Consider the following 16,249-nt stretch of genomic DNA (forward strand, 5'->3'; position numbering starts at 1 on the left):
ATCTGCTGTTGGATAATGGTGAGCATGAGGATGTGGATTGACACATCCTATTCCTTCTGTGCTCCTTAAGGTCCTGGTTTCTCCCTTCTCATGCTTTCCCTTGCAGATTTGCTTATTTCTTAATAGTGCAACATAGTATATTGTGCATTTGCTTGAAGCCTAAAAAAGCAAGACAGATTTTATCATTTGGGCTGTAGATATTCAATGCCCATTATGGGCCGACTAAATTTAGTAGAGTGGCAATTCACCAGACTACTAAATTTAGTTAGGACATCCGGTCATATCATTTTACTTAGCTTAATATTGGATATCATAAGATAGGGCCTATCAAACAGTATGGCTCCAGCTTCCCCAGCTGCAGATTATATTATCACTGTAGCTTTTCAAAAAATTCATGCTAAGTTTTTTAAAGTCTTAACATTTTTTAGTTTGTATATTTTGTTACAAGTTTATAAATACGGGAAAAATTAATTTAGTTTTCACCGTAAAGATCACTGTTTAAAAAAAGATGCTGCTGTTTTCATTTTAAGCAAACCATTTGTCTTTCCTTGTTTAATTTCAGTAGGAATAGGAATTTTGTCATGAAAGCAAGGTGAACAAGGTGGAGTCCCATTTGGAGATAAATTTTGCACAATGATTTTCATTGCCTTCATGCATTTCTAGTTGCTATTAAATTTTTGGTTTGTTCCATATAAGAAAGAAAAAAGCTTTGTGAGAATCCAGACAACCTGGCCTGTGACAGCAAAGAGTACTCAGTGCTGAAAATTCAAACTTGTCTTGTGTAGAGTAAATGGGAACGAGATCTTGGTAGATCCCATGCACAACAGATGGAGTTATGGCAATGGGATCAAATATGACTAACAGAATGGCACTGACAAGCTCATCAGTCTTGCTATAACTCTTATGTGTTATAGGGCAAGAAAATTGCAGTAGCAATATTTTGGGAGTCTGTGCACTTAATATATGGAAAGAAAATTGCAGTTGCAATATTCTAGGAGTGTGTGGACTTAATCTTTTGTGGGAGGCCTTGAAAGGGAGCCAGTGTCTCTGCATCCCGAGTCAGTCATTTCCTATCCAAGTAAACTGGACTGAGATTCTAGTCTTCGTTTCTAATGAGCTTTCACAGTAAAACAGGAAATAATAATCTTGAAAGGGGGAAAAATGGTCAAAAATCACTCAGAGAACATTTAAAGGTTTGTTCTGAACAAGCAGGGCTAAGAAAAAGGCCTGAGAAAAGTGTGTCCTGGGATCACTCACAGTTAAAGCACTGATTAATTAAGCAGAGGGTCATTCTTCAGAAAGACTCAAGGGCAGTTTTGGCCCCGCGGCTGTAATTTGGACACTTCTGGAGTTCTAGATACACTGAGCTATTCTGTGCAGGGCCTGTGAATATGTGCATTCTTCTGGCTGAACAATGGCATCTTTATTCAAATAGGAGCCACTAAGTAAGTGGCTGTCTCCTAATATGGGTGGTATTTCTTCCTGCTCTGCCTCAATCTCTGCTGCTTTCCCGTGGCCTTATCAGTGCTTTGTAGCACAACTTACAAAATGAAATCTATTCATAATGTTAAAACCCTCCCCCTTTTATAGACACAGGAAAAAAACCCAAATGCTTACATATCCTCCAATTCTATGGCAGGGTGTTTACTTTTTTAAATGCAATTCTGCTTATCTGACGCTGGTTTGGAAATTAATAAAATGGTGCCTGGCTTTTATTGTTTTGACTATGGGAAGGAAATTAATCCACAACTATTACAAGTGTTTGATCCAAATAAGCAGAGATAAAACTACAGTTTCAAGAAACGCCGTTCCCTGTTTGTTAGGTTTCCTAGTGCTCCTGACATGTCTGATTTATTCCTGCCTTGTTTAGCAGCAACACTGTCCAGGTAGTTGATGCCCATTCATCTTGCTTTGTGTAGGTATTTCTTCAGGCTGGCTTTATTTATTATGCCTTAACTACTGTTCCTTCTTACTCACTACGTTTGGCTCTGCCAGCGGTTAGAAAAGATGTTGTTTGTCTGAAGAGACAAGGGTGTGGTGAAAATACTCTGCGCCAGCCAAGTGAACCAAAGCACTATCTGAATTACTACGGTGGCTGGAAAAATAAATTTAACTGACAGAAGATCTGGACCCTACCTGTGCTGAGAGATAGAGAGAAAAAGAATCACAGAAAAAAAAGAATTGCCATGTACAGTTGGAGGTAGGTCTGGAGAGGGGGACTGTGTCCCTCAAATCCTCTCAGCAGTTCACAGCAGAGGAGGATTTATAGCGTTATTGCTTAGGGAAAGCAAATGTCAGTATTTATGCAATATGAGTTGGTATTGTTAATAGTTAATTTGGTGACAGCAGGCTTGCTGTGAAACTGTACTGCAAAAATCTGTGACTTCCCTTATCAGGGGAACTGGGCTGTGGAACCACTCACAGACCAGACCTGTCCCAAAACTCACTGAAACGGACAACATCTGCTGGAGTCACAGGGACTAGAGTGGTAGGGCAGGAATGTTACTAGTTTCTAGCAAAAAGCAGAGGCTAGGCTTCTTTAGCTTCATGTGTCTCCAGAAACTGTGCTTCCTGAAATTCTTATGTACATGCTGTACATTCTGTATAACCACCAAAAGTTACTGTACAGAGTTCTGGTTTGGTATTTCATACAAATTGCAATGTAATATAAAATTATTAATTTCAATATAATATAAAATACACCATCTCTGGAGTGGAGTAAGAGCCCATCTGTGTGAGTGGGCAGCTGCTATTCCTCTTCCCGGAGGTTCTTGCTCCACTCCACCATCCCACGAGCGCTAGGCAGAACAGCAGCCACACTGGTGGTGCCAGGGCAGCCTGGCAGCTGTGGCCCTTGGTAGAGGCATGACTCCTCACAAACCACATGGCTACCATCTAAAGCTCCACCAAAACACCTGGCAGTCTTTGGGCTGGGGACAAAATGGGAGGGAAAATGACTGCCACCATTCCTATGCTAAGCAGTGCATACTGTGAGAGAGGACACTGGGTGGATGTGTCTCCCCATGCCTGTGTGGGGAAGGACGCCATGTGCAGAGAGGACTCCAGCGGACAGAAGTTTTGCATTAGCCATAAGCCAGAGGCAGTTACTCATATTTAAACAGTACCAGGCTCTGGGGAAATTCAGATGCAGACCTGAAATACATGGCTTGGCAAAAGACTTTTGTTACTGTCTCATGTCTGACCTCTGAAAAATAATATTAATTCAAAAGTTAAAAGTGTTCAGCTGACAGTAATAGAGTATTTGTGTTAAAGATGATATTTTTCAAAGGTATAAAATCAACTTAGTGATGTGTTACAATTGATTCCTTGACGTCCTACAGAAGGCCTTAGTGAAGCAGATCTGGGGGACTTACAGCTGCCATGAGGCACTCATTGCACTGAGGGGTGTGGCTGTGGGCTCTCACTAAAAGGGTTGCATTTCCATAGGTAGTTCTGAAGATTCATGATCTTTCTGGACACTTTAAATACAATTATTCAGGATATTATTTCTCCTTGCTTAGTTTCCAAGCAGGCAGTTAGACTGAGCAACCACAAACATATATCTTGTAACCAGCTTTGATGTGAGAGCAGCATTACCATAATTCTGGAGAGATCTCTTTCATTTCTGAACTATACTGGCAGCCCATGACACCAGAATGTCAAAATGACCTCCACTCTGTATTACACAGTGTATAAAAATTTCTGCTTACATTTTGTCTCCTTCGCCCTTTTCAATTTTGCTTTATTTTCTTATAGTTCTGTAACTTAAGCTGTACATATTTGGAGATGGTTTTTTTCCTTTCCTCATCTAGCTTTATGGCTTGTTCTGGCTGAGATGTCCTTACATGATTTGATGTTACAAGAAATATATACACATGTAATTGTTCCACAGTGAACCAATCTTTCTGCAGCACAGGGGGAAGATACATATTAAAATTTTCTTTCATTCTCTTTACAGAATGTATTTCTGGCTCTACAAATGATGCAAAATATTTGGAACTGAAACAATAAGGCTTGAGCTAGTTAGCAGGGAGTATAAATGTATGGTGGAGCCAAATATTCCTGAGAGTAATATTTTCATCAGAGACAGCATGTACTGTAACCAGGGAGATAAGCATGAGTAGGCAAAACTATGGCTATGCTTAGAGCCAACATGCCACAGCAGCTACGAATCACACACTGCTGAGTGACACCTGAAAAACTGAAGCCTGATTCTTCCATCAGGAAGAGCCCTTCCTGCTCTAAGTAGGGTGTGAGGCAGGAGCAGGTCATAGGGGCTGCCAAAGTGTGCCAAAATGCATCTGTGCCAACAGCACAGAGCAGCTGTGACAATAGTTGGGAGGGGAGGCCAGGCTGTGCTCAGCCTCTGGAGCCCTGCCACTTGGTCCTTGTGCTGGTGGCAAGTGGCCCTCTGATAATGGAGTGTTTAAGGAAGTGTCACAGAGCCAAGTGGAGAGAGAGCAGGGAATCATCATGGAGGAGCTCAGTAGCCTTTTCCATGCAAAGAAATGTGAGAGGACTTTGGTGTTTCTGAGCAGGAGAGAAGCGATGAAAACAGCCAAGAATTGTTGCTGAGGTGGAGTAGCAAAGCTTGTTTAACACGGCGCATTGCAGTGGTATCAGCAGTGTGGAGTCAGTGCTCCAAGTGCTGCATAGTAGGACTTATTTAAAGCAGCTATTGTAAAAGTCTTCGAGCCAGTTAATTGCCAGTTTTTGTTATGTCAGGAACTCCTTGAGTTAAAGCAGAATGAAACTATTCATGAATATGTTCCAGTTCTGTAGCTTAATGGGACAAATTAAAAAAAAAAAAAAAAAAAAGAAAGAGAGAATGAAACTGATAAAATGATTTAGTTCGTGGAAAGACTGAAAAGCCTTACAAAAAAAGCTGAAATTACATATTGTGCCCCATCTACTCTTGCATAAGCCATTGAAATTGCTGGAGACTTAGCTGGACTAATCGTCCATTGCAGTTATGCATGAGCTTTAGGGAGTGCACAGGGTGCATATAGGTCAAAGCACCAGCCTATGAAAGAGAGGGAAATTATCCAACAGCATTTCTAAAAATGTAGATGTCCAGGTATGAAAAGCCAAGAGGCTTGGCTTGCATTTAAAAAGTATTAAGAGCAAGTGAGGAATTTAATTTAATTTATTCACCAAATGGACTCGAAGAGGTGTGAAAAAAGGACTGAAGTTGGCCAGGTTGGGTGGGTCTTTGAGCAACCAGCTCTTATGGAAGGTGTCCCTGCCCCTTGCAGAGGGGTTTGGACTAAATAATATTTAAAGTCCCTTCCAACCCAATTCATTCTATAAATTGATGCTAGGCAAGAGAAAACTTTCAATGGAAAACAAAAATCTACAGAGGACATGAATGTAGACTCATTCCCTTCCTGCTTACATGAGTTTTTCCCTCTGCACATCCTTGTTTGCTGTGAAGTTAAAGATGGACCATGGTTATTGAAAGCAGATTTGGGCCTAGAAGTTCCATCTGATCAGAAAAAAAAGTAATAATGCATGCTGCATATTGAACTGATCTGCAGACATTGGAGTAAATGCCTCTTTAGAGCCTGTCTAATACTATCAGTATTCTTCAAACATCTACTTTGCTCCTTCAGAATACTGTGAAAATCACCAACACATCTACTGAATTGAGTTTTAAAAACAACTCAGAAACAGAAACAAATCACAGTGTTTGGCTCTGCTGGCTAGAAGAATACTGTTGCCGAGAGGGTTCTTCCTGCATGTGTCTGAGCACCTCCAAAATGGCCTGTCATATACATATGTGTCCTGGTTTCTTCTGTTGCAAAGAGAGTTGTTAGGAATTTAGCCTACCTCTTGAGAAAAGAAATTAGTCCAGCTTACCAGAACACCCATGTTCCTAATTCTTACCATTCCACAACTGAGACCCCCCCACAAGCTGCTCATATATTATGAAGCATCTTGGAGGAAGCTTTTATGATTTTGTGCCTATAAATGCAATAATCTCTCAGGATATGGAGAAAGTGCAGAGGATATTTAACACAGTTTGTTAGCTATTTTTTCTTGGTATTACTTGTATCTTTTCATCCATGGTAAACTTCTCTTTGCTTGGCTTTTTAGAAATCCCCAAGTCCTACACCAAACACTTTAGGTAATGATACTACTGTAATGTAGGGCTGACCACACTGTAGAGGTTATCAGGCTTTCAGTGGTGCTCTCTTCTCCTCTCTTCTCAGGGCTGATTTCCCATTTGGCATGCTGCTCCTCACTTCTCCCTGCTCCTGCTCCCCTCCCCTGCCCAAGGGCTTTGTTCTGGGTGTAAGAGCCCCTCTGATGCATGCTGAACTTACAGGGTTCAAGACATGAGGCTTTTGCTTTGTTGTTCTTTAAAGTGCTAATCTGGTTTTATTAATATATTTTCAATGTTTGGGATTAGCAGAGCTTGTAAGAACACATCAGACCTGCCAGGTTTACAAGCCCACTCACCACCTTCACCCCCTTACATATATTTTAATATAGCTAATTAGGAGATAATGCCAGTGGAACGAAACACTGTCATAAGATAATGATCTCACACCACTATAGAAATGGTAAGTGGAAATGTTTATTTTCAAAGGAAAGAAACACTGATCATGTGCTTAATCCTGTATTTTTAAACAAGTAAAATTCCTGTAGATTTCAGTAGAGCCTGAGGTGACAACATCCTATTACTGTGGTAGTGTTTCTGGATACCAAATGGCCGTAAGTGATGTAGTCATTTTCTCCAAATGATACTGGTGCAGTATTGGAACAGATGTTTCCCTTACCTTTATTAGCCTGTCGTATATTCTAACTTGGAAGACAAATTCTGCATGTGCTTCATTGCACCAGCTTAGACAGTTTTTTTAAAGATGTGCTTTAGGAAGCAGTGAGCTGTGGTTTGGGTGAAGTTATGCATATTTTTAACTTACTGACAGTTCACAGTGCTGATACACAAGCCTCAGTTGCTACTGCAGGCTCCCTTTAGGTACACTAAGGATCCTCTCTGTTTAAGTCCAAGTTGGCCTTCCCTCTTCATGGAACTTTGGAAACAAGGGTTGTCTTAAGGTGGTTTACTCCTGAAAGGTGAACTTATCTTTGTAGTGGGGTGAGGGAGTACTCACAGATAACAGGTACAAGTGCATTAGCCCTTCTGACCTAACTGTTCCTGTTTCCCAGAAATAAAATTGAGAAAATGTGAGGCAGCTTTACCTCTCACTCAGGCTCATCCTTGTGTTTGTGTTCCCAGCAGCAGTGCTGCTGGGGGCTGTGCTGTGCAAATTGTTCCCCAGATCACCTTCCAGGAGCCTCTCTCTGCTCTGAGGCAGCAGTAATGGGGTGGCTATATTCACCTTTACTGTCTCCCCAAGGGAGGCCTTCTTTCTACTGCAGCTCTGGACTCACTTTAGATGCAGGACTGTCTTACAGACAGGGGAATAATGCAGTAGAAATTGGAGGCAGCTACAGAGCTGCTTTCAGAGAAAAGCCTGACAGTGGTTCATTGAGGTTTATGCTGGTAAGAATTAACTTGCACAAGTTGTCAGTGCTTTTCCATAGGTGGTCATTGGTTTTCAGAAATTACTGCTGTTTTCACTATTAATGAAGCTTCATCTTTCCATTGGATCATCTCTAACCTGCTGTAATTGTTCTGATTTTTATTTTTTACCTTGTTCACCAGTTCATGTCTAAATACAAGAAGATGTTTATATTGCATACATTCAGCTTTAATTGGCCCTTAAAAGAAGGTGTTGATTAGAATCTTCTCAACATCAACAGCTCGCTCACACAACATTCTCTAATTACTGTTTATTAATTTAGTTCAAGTGGCATAGTTGAAAGCCCTGCTCAGATGGGAGAAGTAAATTGTCACTGGTATTGAATATGTAAATTATGTGCCATGTAAGTTTCCATGAAGAATGTTTAAAGTTAAATGTTATCCACATAAAGCCTTCCAGTTTCATCTAAGCCAGCCATATGACAGCTTTGCTAAAAGTGTCATGAAAATTTACCAGCCCTGGCAAAAAAAGTACTTGCCTATCCTTTACTTTTTTCCTATTAACATAATCATTATGATAATAATAATTTATTTGCCCATCAAAGAAAAAAAAAGTAATCATTCATTCTGGCTGGCTGGAGATTTGCAAAGCTGCCAATTGAATCTGAATTACATGTTGCTACAGTATAGACATTCAGCAGCCTGGATTTCTTGCCCTAGTGCAGTAACCCTCCCTTCTCTTTAATTAGCTTATAAAGTCAGAATTTCTTTAACAAAGTACTCATTAAACATTGCCTTATTACATTACTTTAAAATGCAATTAAAAGTTTTAAGAGTGTCGTGGAGTTTGCGTGCCATTGTCAGCATCCATGTCACTCACTATCAGTTTCCACCCACTCACACAGATCAGAGGCCTCCTGTTAAATATAGATGGCACTTCATAGCATTTCTATATAGACTAGGCATAAACCAATATCCTGATGAGGATGACCTGACTGCACCTTATGTTTCTGGGAATAAGAGAGGAATGGAAGGGGGGACATTCTAGAGGAAGGAGGAGCTCAGAGTATTTGTTGTCCTTCCACCTCTACAGTTCTCTCTCTGCAGCCTTTTGCGTGGGAGTAGCTGCACATTGTTGGTAAGTGTGCTGCTTCCAAGTCTTCCCAGACAAAGCTGCATGGGAATACCACACAGATATTCTGTTATGCTTCTGAAACAAGAAAGAACAGACATTGCCTTAAAAGAGAATGAAAAATATCCAATGCCTGAATGCTGCCTGGGCCTTCACCCAGTCCTCACACTCTTGCTGGCTGCTGTTATCATGAATGGCACTAATCAGTTCCAGGAAGTCTCTACAACAAGCATTATGTCACATATGGTTACATCATTCCCTCTAACCTCTAGGGCTTCCTGTTGACATCTCTGGAGCTCTTCTACTACCAAATGGTATTAGAAGAAATGCCAAGCTGTATTTTTATCCATTTCTGTCTGCCAAAAGGAATTCAAATGTTTCCCATTTGCAGGTTTTACCTGCTGGGTCTCATCTTTGCTTCTTAAAATGAGCAAACCTTGGTGAGCCTTCTCAGGGTCTCTCCAGATGTTTGCATAAAGGATGGTAAGTACATGTGAGGGGTTATTGAGACAGAAGGGGCTAATGCCTCTGCAAAATGTATTTATTCTTAATGTCTACCAAATTGCTAATCCAGCCTGTCAGTTGTGTAACCTCTGATACAGGAAGCTATTTCTCTGTTTTGTTCTTAATTCTTTCCGAGTAGATGCTGCTTCCCAGTGTGGGCTATGTTTCACTTTCTCATTGATTTCAAGCATTGTGCTGCTTGGCATTCCCCTTTCTCTTTGCAGGCCCATCTCCAAAGGTAGGAGCCATTTAACTCTTGGAACAAACAATGACACCCCATCAGCTTTTTCTTGCAACCCCCACTTATACAACTGCTTAGCTGAAAAAAGCAGGGCTCAAAGTCTTTCCAGACATAACGAGCAAGATTTTTCCTTCTCGAAAACCACTGTGTTCATTGGTTTGGGTGGTTTTTATTCTTATTATTTGTCTGGTTTATACCATCCTTTCATTCTAAGAGTTTTATTTTTGTGGCTGTTTCTGTGTTTATTCACTGCTGCAGTAGGTATCAACAACATGATTAAATTTCAGCTCTGACTGTTGCAACATAAACGCTCTGCCTTCATTATCTGCAGTGCCTAAAACTATTTGATCTCTAATAAGTTCACCTGCAAGTGTGCCTCATTTGCATGATGAGGCTAACTGGTGCAGCCTGGGTGCATATTGGTCTGTGATTTCAGCTTCTCTTCGATCAGATGCATCAAACAGAAGGAACTATTAGAATTGCCAGCGACTGTATTTTTTTGTGTTAATCATGCTAGAATACTAGGATTCCCAGGCAGCCTTACCAGGCTGGAGAAATCCAATGATAAAAAGCATGGGAGTGCTTCTGATGTCAGATCACATACAAAACAGTGCTGTGCTGGGGATAGCTGGTCTGGTTTGATGGCATACAGTGCTAAGATCATACCCAGCTCCTGAGCAGGTTATTCAGTAGCCTTCTTTGGAAAGCTGTACATCCCATTGCCCTAAGCCCTTGAGGGAGCTGTGCCACCCAGCAAGGACCTCTCCCCTGGCCCATCAGGCTCACAGCTGGAAGTGTCTTTCAGCATCTCTGAGGGTCTCTGCCTAAATGCCCCCAGGTCACATTCATCCCTGCTGGTCCTGTACTTAGATCCAGCTGACATTTATTTGGCAGTAATACACAGGGTTTTATTGCCCAAAGTGTGTAGGAAGAGAAAATGTTAGGAACCTGAACCTTTCTTTGTGTGTGAAATGGAAGCAGCAGACTTCAAAGCTAAATGTAAGAAGAGAACAGCAGCTCAGTGATTGTGAGATTCATAGCAATAGTGCTGCAAACGTGTCACGTTGCCTACTTCCTTTCTAGATCAAGCTCAGGATAGGCCTTGTGTGTTTTACTGTGTTCAGCATGACTTTAAGAAATGTGATTTGCCCCATTGCAGCATCCCTTACTTCTCTAATTTCAGATTTCAGCTTCTTACATTGCATTTTCATTTGAGACAACTTTTATTTGGGCTGAATGATCTCAGAGAACATCAAAATGTCTCTCATTGCTCTGAATGGGTCCTAGACTGAGTTTGCATTTCATACACAAAAACAACTCTTTTCTTTTCCTCTTGGGCTCACACAGCAAATAAAAAACTAAACCAAGCAGAACCAAACAAAAGAATTCTGAGAAGCTCATCAGCAGTATTTGCTTTATACAGAACAGTAATTTTTCCCTAGCACATACTTCCAAGAATTTTTTAAAATGTCATTCATACATCATCTGCCCCAACAGACAATAGTTGTTCCAGAGAAGCTGTTGCTCTCTATTAGGTCAATGATCAGTGAACTAAACATTTTCTACTTAGGCCCTCATATGATAAAAGCCTAAGAGCTTTGAAGGAGCCATTACAGACTATTGCCTAGAAGAAATATCCATTTGAAAATTCAGCAATTATGTACTTCTATAATAGCGTGTAAAAGGAGCTCTGGACCCATTATGGGTTATTGAGTAAATAATGTATTTTTAAAAGTGTCTAAGTAATTTATATGATAACCTGTATTGGCAGCAAAGAGTGATTGTAGACTAAACATTCTGTCTTTCTCTCTTTTTAAAAATCTCATTTAAATCCCTAAATAGCAATTAAAGAAAGAAATCCCTGATGCAGTTTCAGTATTTCTATAGTAGTCAATAGCTAATGGCTCTGACTTTGCTGCATTGAGGCTGCCATTTTGTGCTGAGACAGTTTTCTCTGGTCTGACTTTCTTTTTTTGTCTTGATTGGATAAGACAGGAAGCTTCATTATCAAATATAATATAGAAGTGTCCAGAGGCCTCCTGGAAGTCAGACTCATAGTCATCAGACCTACCCATAATCAGGAACAGCCACTAGCCAGAAGAGCCACCAGCCCAGAGAGAGAAGACAGGAAGCTGTCAGTCCCTACTCTGGGGAAGAAATGAGTCTTGGAGAGAGGAAATATGTTGTTTGAGATCATGCAGGGAACAAAGAACCTCTACCTCCCAAGTCCAAGTTTAGTTTCCCTGCTTTATGTGTGGATCTTTCACGGAGAGGCACAGCCTGTGCATCTTGAGTGCTAATGCAAACTGCTGCTCTGTCAGGTGACCTCAATAGTCTTGCTTTAGACCACTGCATTCAGCCCTCTCAGGCACAGATCCTGGTCAAAGCAGATAGAAAAACACAGCAGTTCAAAAAATTTGCATTGTAGCAACAATGCACTATGAAACATGCAGGAAAGCAAACTTGTTTTCCTCTTGTAAGCATGGAGTAAGTTTCCTTAGTCCTCCCATTTTTTTATCATACTGCTTCCTGCTATAGCAGGAATATAGTATAGTCACCTCTTTAATAATTTTTTGTCAAAATTCGAAAGAATAAGTTGAAACAGTTTTGTTCGTTTTTAAGAAATATTGCTGCTTGAGCTGCTCTGAATTTTGGACATTATCTTAGGATCTCTAAATATCTGTCAGACTAAGCAGCCTTCAGTGCCCCAGGGACAGTACTTGACTTCTGTACTACCTGTACCTTACAATATTGCAAGGAGCCTGACTTGAGGCAACTACAGTAAAACAATTTTATGCCTATGGTGATGCTCCACCTTAACTCTTTTTTTGATGGTATTGTATCTAGCATAAATTTGATACAAAGTCTCTTTGGTGCCCTGGAACCTGCAGGTCTAGACCTGTGTTGTGACTCATTTTGTACATGAAATACCTTACCAGCCAGCAGGAAGCAAGCATCTGTTTCCCCTGTCTGCCATGAGTTCTGATTTCCCTCTTTGGAGGCTGTGTAATTCCTGCTCCTTCATATGTGTGTTCAGAGTACATTGTGTGCTTCCCAAAGCTTTTGTCAGCCATATCTCAAGATTTGACTACATCTGGTTAATTCCTCATTGTTTAAGGAAAGTTGTTCTGATGCAATGAATAAAAGTGTGGCATTTTAGCTGCCTTCTGGGAGATGTCAAGGGACAGGTCTCTGTAGTGAGGCTGCTGGCATGTGAGAATTTGTTTTTCATGGGTTTGGAAAGACACAAAGAAGAAAAGAAATGCAAGGGTAATGAGCATGTAGTTCAGAAGACAAAAAAGAAAGGGAGTGACTTAATGTAGAAATGGTAAAGTAGTATGGAGAAGCCCACCTTGTAAAGTAAAAAATGTAAAGGAAAAATATAAAGTAAAAAATGGTGAAGGACTGGTAACAGAGACAGAAATAAATAAACAAACAAGGTGAAAGTCATAAATACATCTAAGTTGAATTTGAGCAAAACATATAATGCCCAAAAAAGCAAGCAGTCTCTCCCACAGCTAGACTGTATTTGTCACTTAGGAAAGGAGAGTTATGTGTTGGGATAATCGACTGGAGTGATGATGAAGTACCTATCACTGGAGTATTTCTATGACAGAGTAGTCAAAAAGCTGGGGAATGCTGCCAGCTATTGGATGACCCTTCCAGTTTTATTTTCTATGACCTCAGCATCATATAATGCCTGAGTGGGAGAAGTACCTCAGTTGTGTGGTCATGGAAACCTGTTTCTGACCTGGTCACCTCCTCACCAAAATTCTCTATGATCTCAAAGAGTAAACAAGGCACAAATTTGGAAATTAAGTCAATGAGGAAAATTAATATAGAGGGGGAAAAAGGAAAAAGGAATTGGTCGATCTGCAGACATTTTCTTCCGACCTTTGGCCCCATGCCACAAAACTTGCAATTTCCTCCTCATACTGAACAGCTCCATTCTGTAACAAACACCTAGTTTGGCTTAGATACATACCAAAGCCCTCACAACTTGAGTTAAAAGAGCTTGGGGTCTTTCTTCCAAGAATAGAGTTATTAATTGATCTACTGTGCTCTAAATAGTTCTGTTCCCCCATTCAAGGAAAATTCCTTCTTATTTCAACCAAAGTCACACTTCTGAAGTGATCTGGGATTATTCTGGACTGGTGATTATTTCCACGCAAGTCACCAATTACTCTGTATAAAACAAAGTGCAAAACAGGCTTTTAAAAGCAAAGTCTGGAGAAGCATCAGATTGAGATGAAACAAACTTTCACTCTCCCATCATGTGGAGTTCCTCAGGGCTTGCCAACAGGACCTAGCACAGCCAAGTATGCTAATGTCAGTGGTCCTCCCTTGCAGGCAGGACACTTGCATTGCTCCAGTACATATACAGCGTAAGAAGGCACAGGCCTTTAAAGTGACCACTCCTTCTTCACACAAATCTACGCTGTGTTATTTTTTTTTACACTTTGGACCACTGAGTACAATGCTGGTAATTGGAGGAAACTGCTTTTTTTTTTTCTCTGACAGTACTTTAGAGACATTAGATTCATTATTTGAGGGTGTGTATGAGATTCTGGAAGTAGAATTTATGTCTGCTATGCTGTGAGATCTTTGGTATGATATTGACTCACTCATTGGCACCTGAGAGAGGCTTGGGGAATTCAGCAGATTTTCAACAATCCAGTTTGAGAGATTAAACAGAATTATAGCTCGCTCAGGTTTCTCCTAATTTTATTAGATTTTCACCATTTCTAAGTGCATAAACATATGCAGCCAAGTATGCAGGTGGGGACTGGGATGATGTACAAGGACACTCAGGCTCCATAGGCACCTAATTGGTGGACTAAGCAATAGGGCACTTGGAAAGACTGGTATTTTTTCAGAACATTCTAGGGTAAAATTCTGTCCCCATTAAAACTGAAGCAATCAAGAGAGGAAAGATTTTATTTATAGATTCTGTTGGAGCCTCAGAGAAAGAGATGAGAGGAACTATCTGATGCAGAAAATATCTAGGATGAAGGTGGTTGTTGTGGGCAAGATTAATTACTTATTTGTCTTGGACACAGGAAAAAAGATACAATGTCTCAAGACCATAGAATTCACCTGATAAATATGGTGATATCAGAAGGTTTTTGATCAGGACTAAACACAGAACAAGCAATGGTTAAAAATTTCAAATAATAGCAGGGCAAGTTAAGAAGTAATTTTGAGTGAACATTGTTATTATTAGCAAATGCTAAGCTGTAATATTTTCAGTGGTATTTTATATTTTATTTTAGAAAAGAAATCTGGTTTTTCTATGTATAGGAGAACTCTTGAGCCTATGGTATGCTATGGTAAAGTGACACCAGCTGAGGTACTGGCCTAGCTGTTTATGTGGGTACTTTCTCATGAAATAATATTGCTGTCCATATTTCTTAAGGGAATGCTGCTGTTGACTTATTCTCTACAATCAAAACAGAAAAAGGAGTAGGAGGGAAAAGTCTACACTCTGGGTTTTGCTCTGCAGTGTTCTTTTCTCTGATACAGCATCTGCACTATGAAATTCACCCCGAATGGACGCTCAGATGTTTTTACTTCCAGCAGAGAGGACACAACTCTCAAGCTGAATTAGGCCATTTGGAGAGGTTTACCAAAATCTCCATGGGTTACAGATGCAAGACTTTTCTCTCAAACTGGTCTGGACTGAGCACTTGGTGTGTAAGTAAAATTTTAGGTTTTTTTCCTTTTGAAAAGTAGAATAAACCAAAGATGTTGGTCACATATTTGGACCTGGACTTCCCAGCAAAATCCTCTGAAAAGTCAGAATATTTAGTAAACAGATTATGAAATATTTTCTAGCAAAAAAAAAAAAAAACCAAAAAAAAAACAAGAGGGATTTAATAATGTTGGGATGAAGTTTTCTGTTAATGACTTTATTTTCTTCTTCCTCCTGTTTAGGCAGTAACATGCGAACTCTGACCACATCACCGGTGTGAAATTGCTGATTAACCTTTTGACTCTGACAATTGGGACTTCTCTCAACACCAACTGGTAATGCAGAAGACCATTAGTAGTTAATATTGGGACATCCCAGCTCCAGATGTCAAAAGGTTAATGAAAAATCAAGTATCTTGCTTTTGCTGGGGAACTTGGAAACCTTCCCCCCAAAGCAGTTAATTTTTTCTGATAAATAAGCCAGACTGCTTGAGCTGAGAAAGACGGGTGTTTTGCTAATGTGTACAGCTGTTAATTGAAAAAGATTTGGGTATGCTTGTTCTTTTGGATGTAGATAAAAGAGAGATTTGTTGGCAAACTTAGTTAGTCTTGAACACCCCTTTGTTCAAATACACTACATAATAATAACGCTTTGTTCTTTCTGTAACAGCCATGGAGGGATTTTGAGTAGAATACTCATTTTCTTTAAGTCATATCTGCCAGTAATCATTCCTGGCTTAAGACCAGCTGCCATTTATGTGTTTTATGAAAATATAACAGTTTTACACTCAAAACTATTTTCTTTTTAGGTAAAAGCTTCAGCACAGGCTGGTTCCCTGTATCTACCATAAATGCTATTTATCGCAGATTTTGGTCTTTAAAACAGAAAGATAATGTTAAAACATTTTGATTACCCTTTCCTTGCTATCATTCACAACCCATCTTTTCTAATTATGGTATTAGGACATTTACATAACCGGGAAAAGGGTCCTTTAACTACATTTCTATTATGTTTGGCACTTCTGTGAAAGGATATTATATTCATGTGCATTAGAGATTGCTTATAAAAGATCAAGACAATAATAGCAGATCAGACGATAAAGGTTCCCTTTTCTCCTCCCAGACAGGCTGTCTCTGACAGAAGAATACAGTTCATCAAAAGTGTCTGCAGGTTGTCAAACTCAGTGAGATT

General features: G+C 40.0%; 1 long non-coding RNA gene across 8 annotated transcripts in view; it reads left to right on the forward strand.

Annotated features, from left to right (window-relative positions):
* LOC115496199 (uncharacterized) overlaps positions 1 to 16,249 on the forward strand; it is a 68,600-nt gene that overhangs the window by 25,968 nt on the left and 26,383 nt on the right. The window contains exon 3 of one of the 8 annotated variants that reach the window (XR_012057278.1): positions 14,783 to 15,060. The exons of 2 other annotated variants lie outside the window; for them this stretch is intronic. This is a non-coding gene — a long non-coding RNA (uncharacterized lncRNA). Of the gene's footprint in view, positions 1 to 8,240; positions 15,061 to 16,249 lie in introns of those variants that run through there. 5 more of the 8 variants (XR_012057279.1, XR_012057287.1, XR_012057277.1 and 2 more) reach the window with 5 other exon arrangements.

This window comes from Taeniopygia guttata, chromosome 8 (assembly GCF_048771995.1).
Source record: "Taeniopygia guttata chromosome 8, bTaeGut7.mat, whole genome shotgun sequence".
Classification (NCBI taxonomy): Eukaryota; Metazoa; Chordata; class Aves; order Passeriformes; family Estrildidae; genus Taeniopygia; species Taeniopygia guttata.